The sequence below is a fragment of the Canis lupus genome, chromosome 5 (assembly GCF_011100685.1).
Source record: "Canis lupus familiaris isolate Mischka breed German Shepherd chromosome 5, alternate assembly UU_Cfam_GSD_1.0, whole genome shotgun sequence".
Lineage (NCBI taxonomy): Eukaryota > Metazoa > Chordata > Mammalia > Carnivora > Canidae > Canis > Canis lupus.
In genome coordinates, this window is record NC_049226.1 from 62,728,555 (window position 1) to 62,743,946 (window position 15,392).

The 15,392-nt window shown below is 41.3% G+C and overlaps 1 protein-coding gene across 5 annotated transcripts in view; it reads right to left on the bottom strand.

Annotated features, from left to right (window-relative positions):
- Positions 1 to 15,392, bottom strand: part of RERE (arginine-glutamic acid dipeptide repeats) — a 409,781-nt gene that overhangs the window by 375,894 nt on the left and 18,495 nt on the right. The window contains exon 1 of one of the 5 annotated variants that reach the window (XM_038537877.1): positions 14,048 to 14,108. The exons of the other annotated variants lie outside the window; for them this stretch is intronic. The gene's annotated coding sequence lies outside the window, so the exon portion shown is untranslated. Of the gene's footprint in view, positions 1 to 14,047; positions 14,109 to 15,392 lie in introns of those variants that run through there. 5 annotated transcript variants of the gene reach the window in all.

The following is a 15,392-nucleotide window of genomic DNA, read 5'->3' on the forward strand; positions in this document are numbered from 1 at the left end:
CCGCGTTGGGCTCCCTGTGTGGAGCCTGCTTCTCCCTCTGCCTGTGTCTCTGCCTCTGTCTCTCTCATGAATAAATAAATAAATAAATTTTTTTAAAAGTACAACTACATATTTCCAATCCAGGTTTCTCAACTGAACTCCAGACTACTTCTACAGTCAAAACAGTCTACTCAGCATCTCCACTTGGCATTCTACTACTTACTTTAAACTCAGTATCTAAAACTAAGCTCTTGGGGATCCCTGGGTGGCACAGCGGTTTAGCGCCTGCCTTTGGCCCAGGGCGCGATCCTGGAGACCCGGTATCGAATCCCATGTCGGGCTCCCGGTGCATGGAGCCTGCTTCTCCCTCTGCCTATGTCTCTGCCTCTCTCTCTCTCTGTGTGTGACTATCATAAATAAAAATCTTAAAAAATTAAAAAATAAAAAATAAATAAAATAAAACTAAGCTCTTGATCTTCCCCAAAAAGCCTGCTCTAACCACAGCCTTCGTATTTTGGCTCCTGACAACTACATCTTTCTGGGGTGCACCGAGCTTACTCAGTCCCAAACCTTGAAATCATTCTTTTTTTTTAATCTTTTAAAAAATGTCAGTCTTTTTTTTTTTTTTAAAGTAAGTTCTCATCCAAAGTGGGGCTTGAACATCCCCCAGATCAAGAGTTGCATGCTCTACGAACTGAGCCAGCCAGGTGGCCCACTATGTAATCATTCTCAATCTCTCTTTCACCCGTACCCACATGAAAATCCATCAGAAAATACTGTTGTTCTACTTCAAAATATGTACAGAAGCCAAACACATCCCACCACCTTCACTATTGTCACCCAGGTCTGACCCTCCATCATTTCTCACCTGGATTATTATTACTATAGCCTCTTTTTTTTTTTTTTTTTTTTTTTTTTTTTTTTAAAGCAAGCCTCCAACCTATTGGCTAGCAAAATGTTTACCTGTGTCCTCATCTCTACCCTTTTGCCTCAGTCTGACAGGGCAGTCAGAGCCACTCTTTAAAATGCAAATCATTGCCAAATCTCTATTCAAAACCTTCTAATGCCTTTCCATTTCAATTTAAGCCAAGGTCCTGAAGAGGACCCCAGAGGCACCAGGGACCTTTACTTGCCCCTACCCCCTTACCAGTACATACTACAATTTGTATCTATCTTTGGAGTCAGTACAGATGAATGGTAGTCCTCAAAAGGGGTAAATCCTACTAGCCCTAGCCCTCAGTTCCTGTGAATGTTACTTTATTGGGGAAAAACAGTGTTTCCAGATGTAATTAAGGATCTTGAGATGTAAGGATCTTGAGATGCTATCATCCTGGATTTATCCAATGACAGGCAGAAGATGAAATACAGGAGATGTGAGGACAATGAGAGTGATGTGTCTACAAGCTGAAGAATGCCAATGACAGCTGGCAGCCACCAGAAGCCAGGAGAGGAGCTTCTGGGGGATCCTTCCTCAGAGCCTCCAGAAAAGAACACATTTCCATTGTTTTGTCACCTAGCCGGCTTTCCTTTGTCATGGCAGCTCCAAGAAACTAATCCACCCACTCTTCCCCTTGCTGGCCTTTGTGCTAGCATTCCCCTCATTTGAGCCCAGAATGTTCAAACTCTGCATGGCTAACTGGTGCACCATATTTAACCTTTTCTTCAAATATCACCCTACTAGGCCTATCCTGATTTCTGTATTTAAATCACAACTGCCATTCCTCCCTTCCATATTCTATTTTTTTCCACAGCACTTAGCACATTCTAATATACTTAATGTTCTTATCTATTACATTTACTGCTTGATGACTTCACTACAGAGAAGAGTTTGGAGATTGTTGAGGTTGGGTTTTTCTATTTTGTGCATTATGTATACTAAACATCTATTAACTATGCCTGACAGAGAGTAGCCATCTGATAAAAATATATGCTGAATAAATGTGTTGAATGAATATGTGCATGTCTTTTCCTGGGAAGAGAGTCCACAGCTTTCCTCAGATTAATAAAGTGATCTGCTACCCCAAAAAAAATCCTAATCTCTGCTCTAAATCTTTAAACGGCCATGGAAAATAAGATTCTAAAATTCTATCATAAAAGACCCAACCCTGGGGCACCTGTCTGGCTCAGACGGTAGAGCAACTCTTGGGTTTTTGGGGTTGTAAGTTCGAGCCCCAAGTTGGGTGTAGAGATTACTTAAAACACACACACACACACAGGGCACCTGGGTGGCTCAGTAGGTTGAGTGTGCAACTCTTGCTTTTGGCTCATGTCATGACCTCAGGGTCATGAGATCAAACCTTGAGTCAGGCTCCCCTGCTCAGTGGAGAGTCTGCTTTTTTCCCCTCTTTTTCTCCCTCTGCCCCTCCCCATCCCTCTCATACCTCGCTCTCTCTCCCTAAAATATATCAATAAATCTTTAAAACACATACACCCAACCCTAGAAAAGTGACAGAAATCAATAGACCCTCAACATCATGACAATATCCTGCATTTTGCAAACAGCAAATATTGTACGTTTAAATTTCATACTCCTAAAAGAAACTTTTACCCAAAAAAACACTCCAAGTTAGTGCTTGAGAAATATCTCCACCCACCTTCCACAGGACCTCCTACACTAAGGGATGCCATTGGCTAAGCTATTGTCTCCCTAAGGCTAAAGCAATAAAGAGTGGTCATCGGGATCCCTGGGTGGCGCAGCGGTTTGGCGCCTGCCTTTGGCCCAGGGCGCGATCCTGGAGACCCGGGATCGAATCCCACATCGGGCTCCCGGTGCATGGAGCCTGCTTCTCCCTCTGCCTGTGTCTCTGCCTCTCTCCCTCTCTCTTGGTGACTATCATAAATAAATAAAAATTAAAAAAAAAAAAAAAAAAAAAGAGTGGTCATCCATGCAGAACATTCACATAAGCCAAGGTAGTTTCAGAAAGCTCAAAAACACTGTCAAATACTTTCCTCTACCTGGCTAAAATCTTACGCAAAGTAGAAGAGGAGAACCAAAGCAAACCAAACCTATCTAGCATCCATCATTCCTATGGAATAAACAGATGTTTACTCCGAATACAACATCACCGTTTGTACAGCCTTAGAAACCATTGTGGAATGGATGTCATTTACAACTACAGCTTTGGTATGAACCATAAAGCGTAACAATGAAAAGCAGTCAAGCACAGCAAAACTTGTTAATGGATTTTGATAACAGCAGAAAGGCACCCACTGCGTTCCTTATTATTGCTGCAACATATTTTACAGTTAATACTAAACAGGTCGAGTTGAACACAATCACACTAAGCACCAGAATTCAGTATACAATTTAACCAAGCATAATTCTCCAGACGTACCTTTTATATTAAATAAATGGCCATTGCAGATGAAAATTTGCACATCTGCTTCTATAGAATCTTTCTTGTTCCATCAGCAAATGGATTTACAATACAATCCAGTCCCAGCCCTTACCTTTACAGGTTCCTTTCCTCCACTTAAGCGGCTTAGTAATTTCAAGGATACAAAATCCACCAAATACTCTGAAGAGAAAGGCATTTTGAACACTACTATCTCATTTTTCAAGGTGTTTTTTTGCCTTAAGCTGGTTTTTTGTTTTTGTTTTTGTTTTTTAAGATATATTGATTTGAGAAAGAGAGAGAGAGCACCAGCAGGGGGAGAAGCGGAGGGAGAAGGAGACTTCTGCCAAGCAGGGAGCCCAATGCAGGGCCTGATCCCAGAACCCCGGCATCATTACCTGAGTTGAAGGCAGGCCACCCACTAACTGAGCCACCCAGGCACCCCTGCCTTAAAACTGTTTTTTAACAAGTGATAAAAGCTTCACCTCTCAGGACACAGCATTTCAACAAATCCCAAACCTAAACACTCTCTTCACCTCCACCAGCCTGACTCTATTCCAAGCTACCACCATGTCTCACCAGGATTCCTGCAATGGACTCCTCACCAGCCTCAAACTGGCAGCAGTCTTTTACACAGCAGCCACAAAGATCGTCTTAAAATAGAAATCAGATGCTGTCATACCCCTGGATCAAAACCTTCCATTATGCAGAGCATTAAAGGCAGAAACCTTACCATGGTCTAAAAAGACCTGTAAGACCCAGCCTCTCTCTGCCTCTCCCTCTGGCCTCACTCCTATAGCTCGTGGGAGCTATTCCACTGTTCCCAGACCACACCAGCAGGCTGCTACCTTGGGACTTCTGCACTTGGTTATTCTCTCTGCCTAGAATGCTCTATCCCCAGATTTCTGCATGGTTCTTTATCCTGTTCAAGGCCTTGCTCAAATGTCACCTCTTTAAAGAAGCTGTCCTCAAATACCTACTTAAAATAGTACCCCATCACCCCACCAGGTCTCTCCCCTCTTTAAGCATCACAGTTGTTCACTTTATAATTTAATTTGAGTAAGAACAGAGGTATATTTTCCTTGTTCAAAATGAAATCTGGGCAAAACAAATGCTATTTTATAGGCCACTCACTATGAAGACAGACACAATATATAAATAAACACACATATCTTTTTAAAAATAAATATGGGCAGCCCGGGTGGCTCAGCAGTTTAGCGTCGCCTTCAGCCCAGGGCGTGATCCTGGAGACTCGGGATCGAGTCCCACATCAGGCACCCTGCATGGAGCCTGTTTCTCCCTCTGCCTGTATCTCTGCCTCTCTCTCTCTCTGTGTGTCTCTCATGGATAAATAAAATCTTCAAAAAAAATTAATTACAATGACAAATAAGTCCAACCTTTACATTGCTTATATATTTTTTTAAACATTTTTTTTATTTATTTATGATAGTCATACAGAGAGAGAGAGAGGCAGAGACACAACAGGCAGAGGGAGAAGCAGGCTCCATGCACCGGGAGCCTGATGTGGGATTCGATCCCGGGTCTCCAGGATCGCGCCCTGGGCCAAAGGCAGGCGCCAAACCGCTGCGCCACCCAGGGATCCCCACATTGCTTGTATATTTATTACTCTCAAGGCATGGGTCTGACCGGTCCTGGCAGAAGAGGCCTCAACAACTATGAAGCCTAGTCCCTGAGCTGTCTGAGCTCCCACAGTAGCAGAAGCTGAGTGTAGGGGCAGTCCTGGTGGCGCAGCGGTTTGGCGCCTGCCTTCGGCCTAGGGTGCGATCCTGGGGTCCTGGGATCGAGTCCCACGTTGAGCTTCCTGCATGGAGCCTGCTTCTTAAAAAAAAAAAAAGACCAAAAGAGAGGCTGAGTGTACAATCACAGTGCAGTATCAGGAGAGATGTCCCAGGACAGACAGTCCAGGTACCACAGGAGAACATAGCTAAGTATGACCCTGAGGAAAGGCTTTCCCGATGAAAGGATGCCTAAACTAAGAACTGAAAAATAAACAGGAGATAGCCAAAAGAAAGGGGTTGGGGAGAGGTTAGGGCAGATGGGTGGATAAAGAGGTATGAAACAGACTGATATCTAGGTAAGAGGCAAGAAAAGAGATAAAACTGAGCCATACATATACTATTTTTTGTGATTTGTTTAAAAAACTGTCCAATGGAAAGGTGCCTGTGTGGGTTGGCACAGTTAAGGATCCAACTCTTGAGTTGAGCTCAGGTCATGATCTTAGAGTCATGAGATGGAGTTCCTAGTCAAGCTCCACACTCGGTAGGGAGTCTGCTTGAGATTATCTCACCCTCTCCCTCTGTCCCTTTCTCCTATTTAAAAAAAAAAAAAAAAAAAAAAAAAAAAACCTGTCCCAATGGAGCACATAAATTAAGTCTACAACATTTATAAAATAACATCTATATTTGGTGGTAGGATTTTTAGTATATTCTTTATTTTTTATGAATTATAATACTAAATAAAATCCAATAGTGATAGTTAACCAACCACTTAGACTTCTAAAAGCCCTATTTTGTTCTGTGGCTCTTCTGTTTCCTTCAGTCTATCTGGACTTCTGACTAAATACAAGTAAGGACAGGAAACAATTTGTGCAGGAACACAGCACACAAGTGCACAAACACATCCTTCCCAGCTTGGCCAGGGTACCTCCCAACCCAGAAGTACTAAGCCAGAAGTACTCAGACCTCCTCCATCTCTTTATTACCTCTACCCCCAACCCAAACACCCCATTCTTCTCAAGTGCCAACAGGAACTCTGTGCTTAATTAGCATTCCAAGCCTCCTGCATTTGGCCCACCAAAAGTATCTCAGTCTATTCCTGCCCACAGATTCTTCAATACAGCAAGCCTCCTTCTGCTTGACCCTGTATACACCACACTCAGCCTTGCCTCAGGCTGACCCCCTGCTTGGACCTTCAGAACCTGTTCTCCCAGTTCCTATTCAAACAGCACCCACTCTTCAAGGCTGTGCTCTTAGCTTTCCAATAAATACTCAAATTCTTTAAACCATAATAATCTCTAGTTAACCTAAATTTGAACTATATAGGGACGCCTGGGTGGCTCAGCAGTTCAGCGTCTGCCTTCGACTCAGGGCATGATTCTGGGATCAAATCCTGCATCTGGCTCCCTACAGGGAGCCTGCTTCTCCCTCTGCCTATGTCTCTGCCTCTCTCTCTGTGTGTGTCTCTCATGAATAAATAAATAAATCTTTAAAAAATATTTCAACTATATATTTACATATTTATGTTTATGCTAAACAATATGTAGTGCTATATTCCACTTTTGTTCTAGAAATCTCTAAATGTATTCTTACAAGGCTTGCCTCCTAACTTCTGAGGCCAAAGGTAGGCCAAAACTTTTATTTTACATCTCACTTATATCAATAATAAACTCAGAAAACAAATATCCAATATCTTTTGGCTGGCTGACAGTCCCTGCGTGGAAGGTTAAGCAAGACAGAATTCAGTGCCAGCTGCTCCTCTCTGGAGCTATAGGTTTAAGCACCATGATTGGGACTTAATTTACATGCTCCATCGGGACAGGAAACAGAGCATAAATACTGATAATGCAAGACAGTTAAAAGGACAATAACAAAAACACCTAAATAGAAGAAGAAAGATTGATTACTTGATTCCTAAGGTAAGCAAGCATCACCATATTCCAAGTCTCCCCAGCACCTTGTACATTATCTAGTAAATAGTAAATAATAGTACAAATAAATAATAAATCAATCTATCTGTAAATAAATAGATCTAATGCAAGTAAAAGAAATACTAAAGTAATAACTAAAAGCTTAGATTTTAATTGTAAAAGCCCCAAGGTGATCCTTGTGCTATTTTTTCAATGCTAATAAATTTTTTTTAATAAATTTATTTTTAAACAATGCTTCAAACCCTCCATACAACAATATCTTAATTTTTGTGAAAACTCAGTGATCCATTCTCCAGGAAGAAAAAAGGTCAGGCATTACTTCTTACTTAGGGAGGAAGAAAGGCTGGCAGGAGAATGAATTGAAAAATTAAAATATCATGTCCCTTGCCACCCAAGGAAGAAAACATGCAAAGCAGATCAGCATCTAATTTATTTATAGCACGTGACCATAAAAAAAAAAAAAATCTGCAGGATTCCAAGGCAGAAGAGAAGGCCAAGGGCAATGCTTAAGTCTTCCCAGTATAGGATATCTTATTCTTTTTTTCTTTTTAAGATCTATTTATTTATTTCAGAGAAAGCACAAGTAGGAGGGGCAGAGGGAGAGAGAGAATCCAAAGCAGATGCTGCACTGAGTGCACAATCCAACATGGGGCTCGATCCCACAATCACGACATGAGCCAAAACCAAGAGTTGGATGCCTAACTGACTATGCCACCCAAGCACCCTGGACACCTTATTCTTTAACTAAAAACAGTTCTTTTTCCAAAAAGGGGACTTGGAAAAAATGAACAAAATTATTTTAAATAAGCTCTGAGAGTATGTTCTCTTTTTTCTTTTTTTTAAAAGATTTTATTATTTGACAGAGAGAGCACAAGTACGGGGAACAGCAGGCAGAGGGAGAGGGAGAAGCAGGCTTCTCGCTGAGCAGGGAATCCAATGCAGGGCCTGATCCCAGGACCCCGGGATTGCGAACCAAGCCTAAGGCAACCACACAACCAACCAAGCTACCCTGGTGCCCCTGAAAGTATATTCTTAAAGTAAACAAGACATATAGAAAGGTATTTCAGGTTCAGTGAAGACAGAGCTAGTGTGCCCAACCTCTTCCTAGCAGAGATTATCCTCTTCTCCCTAGAAACCTTTAGCGACATGAAAAACCTCACTCCAGTTATTTCAGGCCACACAGCCATAATAAAGGTAGCTGCCTAAAGCGGGGCTGAAGACCCATTTGCTGACACAGGCAAGATGTCCATAAGCACTATGTAAATGTCCACGGTGCATGCACACCACTCACTCTGGGCTGTGGGCCAGCATGATGTTTCTACTTCTCTTACATAATTCTTTTCAGACTGTGTTTCAGTGATTCTTATTCCCATCTATTTCCCCAGGATCTCTGTCAGCACAGGGGCACGTCTTACCCATCTTCGTGCTCAGTGTGTCTAAGAATACTGAGCCCTGCAAGAGGCACCAGAAACAGTGATACAGAATGAATGACCCAATGTCATTCAGCTGACCACCAGAAAAGAGGACACTTGGATGAGAGCAGCCTTCAAATAGAAGTCTGAAATTACAGATCATTTCTATAAAAACCATCATCTCACTTATTAATCACCTATTTGATCATTGCAGAAAAACAACTGATTTTTCCTTTTCATGATTAGTATAGGTACATGGACAGTATGATTCTTCCAAAAATTTTTTTTTCAAATTAAACACATCATTCCTGGGCCCCCATAAAAACTACAGGAGAAGAAAAGGGAGCATACTCTATGTGAGAAGAAAAAGACGTTAGTTTCAAATCTACAATTTTCTAAAACTCAAGCAAAATAGAAAATATGAAGGGAAAAAAAGCTCTTCAGAAACCTTTTAAGGACAAATAAAGTACATCATCATGATAAACTTAAAACAATATTCTCCCAGAATTTATCATCAACAGAACAAGCTTCGTAGAAAAAAGATAAGTGAGAAGAGAGCCTTGTTCACTTAATAAAGCACAAGTTACATCTTTTTTATAATCCATTAAGTTTATATAATTGGAAGGGTACCAAGTGTGTAACTTCTTCCATGCATCTAAAAACAAATGTCAGTTCAATAATTCACAGCAGAAAGCAGGTAGTCACAAACACGGCAGGTTTAACCTCATCTCTGAAACATACTTTTAACTATGCACTTGGCCAGTTTCATAGTCATCCATTATTCTTACAGACCCTCTTATAATATCCACTGAAATATAATTTCAAATACTGCCCTCTAATTCAATGTGATACAAACAACAGGTCTTGTGTCCAAAATTATATAAAATAGCCACAGTTCCTTTTTCAGTAACACCATGAACAGGAGGCAAAAATCATCCCTGTGAGTTCCACAGTGACTAACGGGGTGCCACGGGTGCACATAGTTACTCCTAGACAATCACTTCCTAAAAAAAGAGATGACTGTCACTGCATCTAAAGTTAAAACCAGGGATCCCCGGGTGGCTCAGCGGTTTAGAGCCTGCCTTTGGCCCAGAGTGTGATCCTAGAGTCGCGGGATCGAGTCCCACATTGGGCTCCCTGCATGGAGCCTGCTTCTCCCTCTGCCTGTGTCTCTGCCTCTCTCTTTCTGTCTCTGTGTCTCTCATGAATAAATAAAATCTTTTGTAAAAATCATAAAAAGATAATAATAAAGTGAAAACCAAACCTCAGAAACGCAGCCATACCAACTCCATTATCACTGGAGTTTTCTTAACAAATGTTAAGATGAGTGCAAACTAGGTCAAACTCCTCCCTCCTTGGTGCTTTAGCAACATTCAAATCTCTAACACTTCCCCCAGAGGTGAGATTCTTTTTAATGCTGTCTTATATGCAGTAGTTTCTCTCAATTTTGAGAAAGTTTAAAGAAGCTGGGAGGGGGGCTGAGGAGTACTTTAGAGAAGCAGGGGTCTATTTTTATATTGGGAGCTTAAAGTGAATCATTTTGGAGCAATGCAGACAAAGCTGAGGCCCACCTTGATGACAGCTGTATCAAAGGCCTAAATTTCCGAGGATCATAAATCACTATAGTAAGCATATCAACAGCATGTGGTACTCTGCAAGCACTTTACAATCTTAACATTACCATCCCCTACAGTCCTTTGATATTCTCAAAAGATGTCTTGAATTTCAAAGCCAGCCCCACATCAGCAAGGCTTGCAAATAGCATCCTAGGGAACTGCATGAACATGAGCAAGGCCCAAGGAAAATGGACTTTGGGGACACAAGGAATCTGCCAGCACCTTAATATTTTTAGGGGAGTGACAAAAACATGGTCACACCATTTAAAGGGAAACTACCCCAAATATACAAACCAAATGAGAAAACAAATTATATGAGCACCTCAGGAAAGAGGCAACTACCCACAGAACTCTCCCCTGATACAGTACAGACTCCCTACTCCAACCCCCCATAAAAGACCAATATTATGATCCAAATTAAGACTAATATTAATTGCTTTAATTCTAATTTATCTCTGACTCCTAAGCAAAAAAAAATTTAGAGCTTCTTTCTTGAACAATTAGATGACAATAAGCAACTTGGAAGAGAAAAATGGCCTCTAAAATCATTTCAAGAGTCACAAGCTACCTCTAGCTTTTCCTCTCTTTATAATAAAAGTTCCGGGATCCCTGGGTGGCGCAGCGGTTTGGCGCCTGCCTTTGGCCCGGGGCGCGATCCTGGAGACCCGGGATCGAATCCCACGTCGGGCTCCCGGTGCATGGAGCCTGCTTCTCCCTCTGCCTGTGTCACTGCCTCTCTCTCTCTCTGTGACTATCATAAATAAATAAAAAAATTTAAAAAATAATAATAATAATAATAAAAGTTCCTGGGTCTGGGATGCTGGAGTGGCTCAGCAGTTGAGCATCTGCCTTTGGCTCAGGTCATGATCCCGGAGTACCAGGATGGAGTCCCAGATCAGGCTCCCCACAGAGAGCCTGCTTCTCCCTCTGCCTGTGTCTCTGCCTCTCTCTCGGTGTTTCTCATGAATGAATAAATAAAATCTTTTTAAAAATTAAAAATAAAATAAATAAATAAAAGTTTTTGGGTCTGGGGCGCCTGGCTGGCTCAGTCAGAAGAGCATGCAACTCTTGATCTCTGAGTTGTATTTAAGCCCCACACTGGGGGTAGTGATTACTTAAATAAATAGGGCAGCCCGGGTGGCTCAGCAGTTTGGCACCGCCTTCAGCCTATGATGTGATCCTGGAGACTCGGGATCAAGTCCCACATCGGGATCGAGTCCCACATCAGGCACCCTGCATGGAGCCTGCTTCTCCCTCTGCCTGTGTCTCTGCCTCTCTTTCTCTCTCTCTCTCATGAATAAAATCTTTAAAATAAATAAATAAATATTTGGAAAAAATAATAAATAGGGGTGCCTAGGTGGCACAGTTGGTTGGGTGTCCAATTCTTGGTTTCAGCTTGGATCATGATCTCTGGGTTGAGGGATTGGTCCAGGCTCCGTGCTCAGCACAGAGTCTGCTTAAGATTCTCTCTCCCTCTCCCTCTGCCCTCCCAGTCATGCACGTGCATGCTCTCACTCTCTCTCCCCCTCTCTCTAAAATAAATTCATAAACACGGGCACCTGGATGGCTCAGTTGGTTAAGTGTCATGATCCCAGAATCCCAGGATCTCCCTGCTCAGTGGAGAGTCTGCTTCTCCCTCTGCCCCACACCCCACTCATGCTCTCTCTTGCTCACAAATAAATAAAACTTAAAAATAAATAAATTGATAAATAAAAATGTTTAACTAATTAATTAAATATAAGTTCCTAGGCCTGTAATTGAGGTGGTAGGAAAAGCTGATACCTGCTCCCATTCCTAACTCAAATAACCTATTGATGCTATCCCCATTTATTTACCACAAAAAAGGTATATTTACAGATTTCTATAATTTAAAAAATTGCTGAGTTTGTTAAAAAAGAAAACGCAATGCATTATCCCACTCATACAATGTCTTTTTGATGTCTCCAGTCATAAAATGAAAACAAAAGTTTTTATTTTAGGACAAAACACCTACAAGCAAACAAGAGTTCTCTACTGCAGATGAAGGCTTACTGAGCAGTTATTAGTACCTGCATAAGAATATTTGTAACAGAGGCAGCCTGGGTGGCTCAGCAGCTTAGCACCACCTTTGGCCCAGGGCGTGATCTTGGAGACCCGGAATCAAATTCCATGTCAGGCTCCCTGCACGGAGCCTGCTTCTCCCTCTGCCTGTGTCCTTCCTCTATGTGGGTCTCTCATGAATAAATAAATAAAATCTTTAAAAAAAAAAAAAAAGAATATTTGGAACAAATATATCTGCATGTAGTGCTGATATAAGAAAAGCATCAAGATGACAGTGGACTTCTCTAGGTAACATTACAGAAGATAAATATTGCTAGACTAAGGCAAGATTGTGGGCTACAACAGCCCTGAGTTCCTGGGAAAGAAAAGGAAAACTAAAGTACTTCACACTTACAGGGTAAGTTTATATTTTCAAAGTATCTCCTATCTATTTTTTTCATTTCAGTGTACATACTAATACAACAGTCACCATTTGACAGCTAGGGAGGCAGGGCACTTCATCACACTTGGAGCCCACAGCACAAACAGAATCGGGGTACAGGTCTTCTCATGCTAACTAGAAGACACACATCCAGAGCATTTACAATGCTCATAGGCTATCATGGTTCAGGACTTTTTGGGGAAGCAAGAAAAATCATGAATGACACAGCACATATACAGTGTGTTTAAAAGACCCAATTACTCCCTCCTATCAAATCAACATCCTAACCCTGAGCAAACTATTGTGTCTGGAGTAATATACACTGTTTCTCACATTTCTCACAGTATCTCACATTGATTCAAATGCACATATTACCCAAGAATTTCATTATTTTATTTTATTTTTTTAGGACAGTGTTTCTAAGTGAGAAAACAGCCCTCAAGTGGAAATGGAAACGCCCACAAGCTAAGCTGAATGTTATGTTTGAACCACTCAATGTTCACATTAGTCTCATCCTAAGTAATCAGGCCACTGACCCAACTGTCAGTCCACATCAGCGTCAAGCTCCATATGAAGAACTAAAGAAAATCTAATTAAAAGCCCAAGAAAAAATCCACTTTAATCAAAGCTGCAACCCAAAGACCAAGGGACTTTACAGTAGGAAAAAATCCAAAAACACGAAAAAATGAGTAACAAGAAAAGAGATGTCAAAGAGGAAAAAGATGAGAAATTTTAAAGGACTAAAACCAAACTAATCAAAAATAACTTTCCAGGGCAGCCCCGGTGGCACAGCAGTTTGGCGCCGCCTGCAGCCCAGGGCGTGATCCTGGAGACCCTGGATCAAGTCCCATGTCGGGCTCTCTGCATGGAGCCTGCTTCTCCCTCTGCCTGTGTCTCTGCCTATCTCTCTCTCCCTGCATCTCTATGAATAAATAAATAAAATCTCTAAAAAATAAATAAATAACTTTCCAAACAGAGGAAGCATAAAAAGATGGAGAAATAATGGAAAATGGGAGGGTTAAAGTGCAGAGAATCACAATTTTAAGGATATTTTACTAAGAAGAATAGGAAATTAAATGATTATGACTTTATAAAATCAAAAGAAAAAGATGATACATTCGATTCTATCAAAATCAACAGAAAACCATCTATACCATGAGCCTGGGTTGACATCTTTTCCCATGGGGAACCACCACACAGATGAGGGTCCTAGACTTGGCCAATAACAAGGGCCATTATTCTACAGAGTCCCTGCACAGGAGCTCCCTATTAGATGGGAGCCAAACACATAAGACAAAAAAAGTTTAATTAAAAAAACTCAGTCTTACAAATTACCGGTATGCTTTTCTCCAAAAATATCTGTGTGAATTATAATCAGGAACACATACAGGCCAGAACATTACTGTTCTTAATGTGAAACAATGTAATCACCATATCAAAAACACACACATACACACATTAGTAGATGTTAAGAAGTCTCTGAAATAAAAAATGATCAGAGTAACTACAAAGGAGTTGAATCAACTATCTAAAAAAACTGACTAATTTTAAACACCATATTTTAAAAATCTTTTTACCTCAAAAGCTTTATTCATGTCAGAGTTCACGTTTTAAAATTTTTCAGAGAAACTCGAAAATTTGTACCACCTCCAACAGTTGGAAATCAGTTTCAACTATGAGTTATTTAAAAGAAATCACTCACAGCACTGAGATTCCAAAGCAGTTGTCATGCACAATTCCATGTCAGAACCCAACTAGCACTACTGCACTCCTGGAAAGACGCCTACAGACTAGAAAAATAACAGCAAAAGTTGCATTTCCCATTTCATATTTTGAGCCTAATATGCTGATTAGTTTGGCAAGAAAGAGAAGACCTCAAGTTCAGCCTGACAGTTATTTACTACAAATAATAAAGCAATGGTTGGCACTCAATTTTAAAATAAATAACTAAAACCCACAGGGTATATACTTTAAAATGCATTTTTTTTTCAAGATTTTATTTATTTATTCATGAGAGATACAGAGAGAGAGGCAGAGACACAGGTAGAGGGAGAAGCAGGCTCCTCCAGGGAGCCTGATGTGGGACGTGTTTTGGGGACTCCAGGGTTGCGCCCTGAGCCGAAGGCAGACACTCAGCCACTGAGCCATCCAGGCGTTCCGGGTGTATACTTTAAAAGGGTAAACTTTATGGTATGTGAGTTAGATCTTAATAAAGGTTTTTGGTTGGTTGGTTGGTTGTTTTTTGTTGTTGTTGTTGTTTGGAGAAGAGGGAGAGGGAGGGGTAAAGAAAATCTGGGGCACCTGGATGGTTCAGTCAGTTATCTGCCTTCCGCTCAGGTCATGATCCCAGGATCCTGGGATTGAGCCCCCCTGCTGAGCAGGGAGCCTACTTCTCCCTCTCCCACTCCCCTTGCTTGTGCTCTCTCACTCTGTCAAAGAAATAAAATAAGGAGGGAGGGGAAGGGAGGGAAGGAGAGGGGAGATCTTAAGCAGGCTCCACACCCACCATGGAGCCAATTGCCAGTCTCAACCTCACACCCTGAGATCTCCACCTACGCCAAAATCAAGAGTCAGACTCTGAATCAACAGGGTTACCCAGGCACCCCAAGCCACTTTTTTTTTAAATAAATAAATGTTACTTAGAAAGTATTCCATATAATATAAACCACCTGGCTCTATTACTGAACATCCACAAAATGTGTATTTTAAGGGCACCTAGCTGGCTCAGTCGGAAGAGCACAGGGTCTTGAGTTCAAGCTCCACACTGGGTATAGAGATTACTTAAATAAATATAAACTTTTTTTTAATGTGTATTCTAAATTTTGATATATAAAAAGATCATCGGAGACACCTGGATGGCTCAATGGTTGAGCGTCTGCCTTTGGCTCAGGGCATGATCCTGCAGTCCCAGGATCAAGTCCC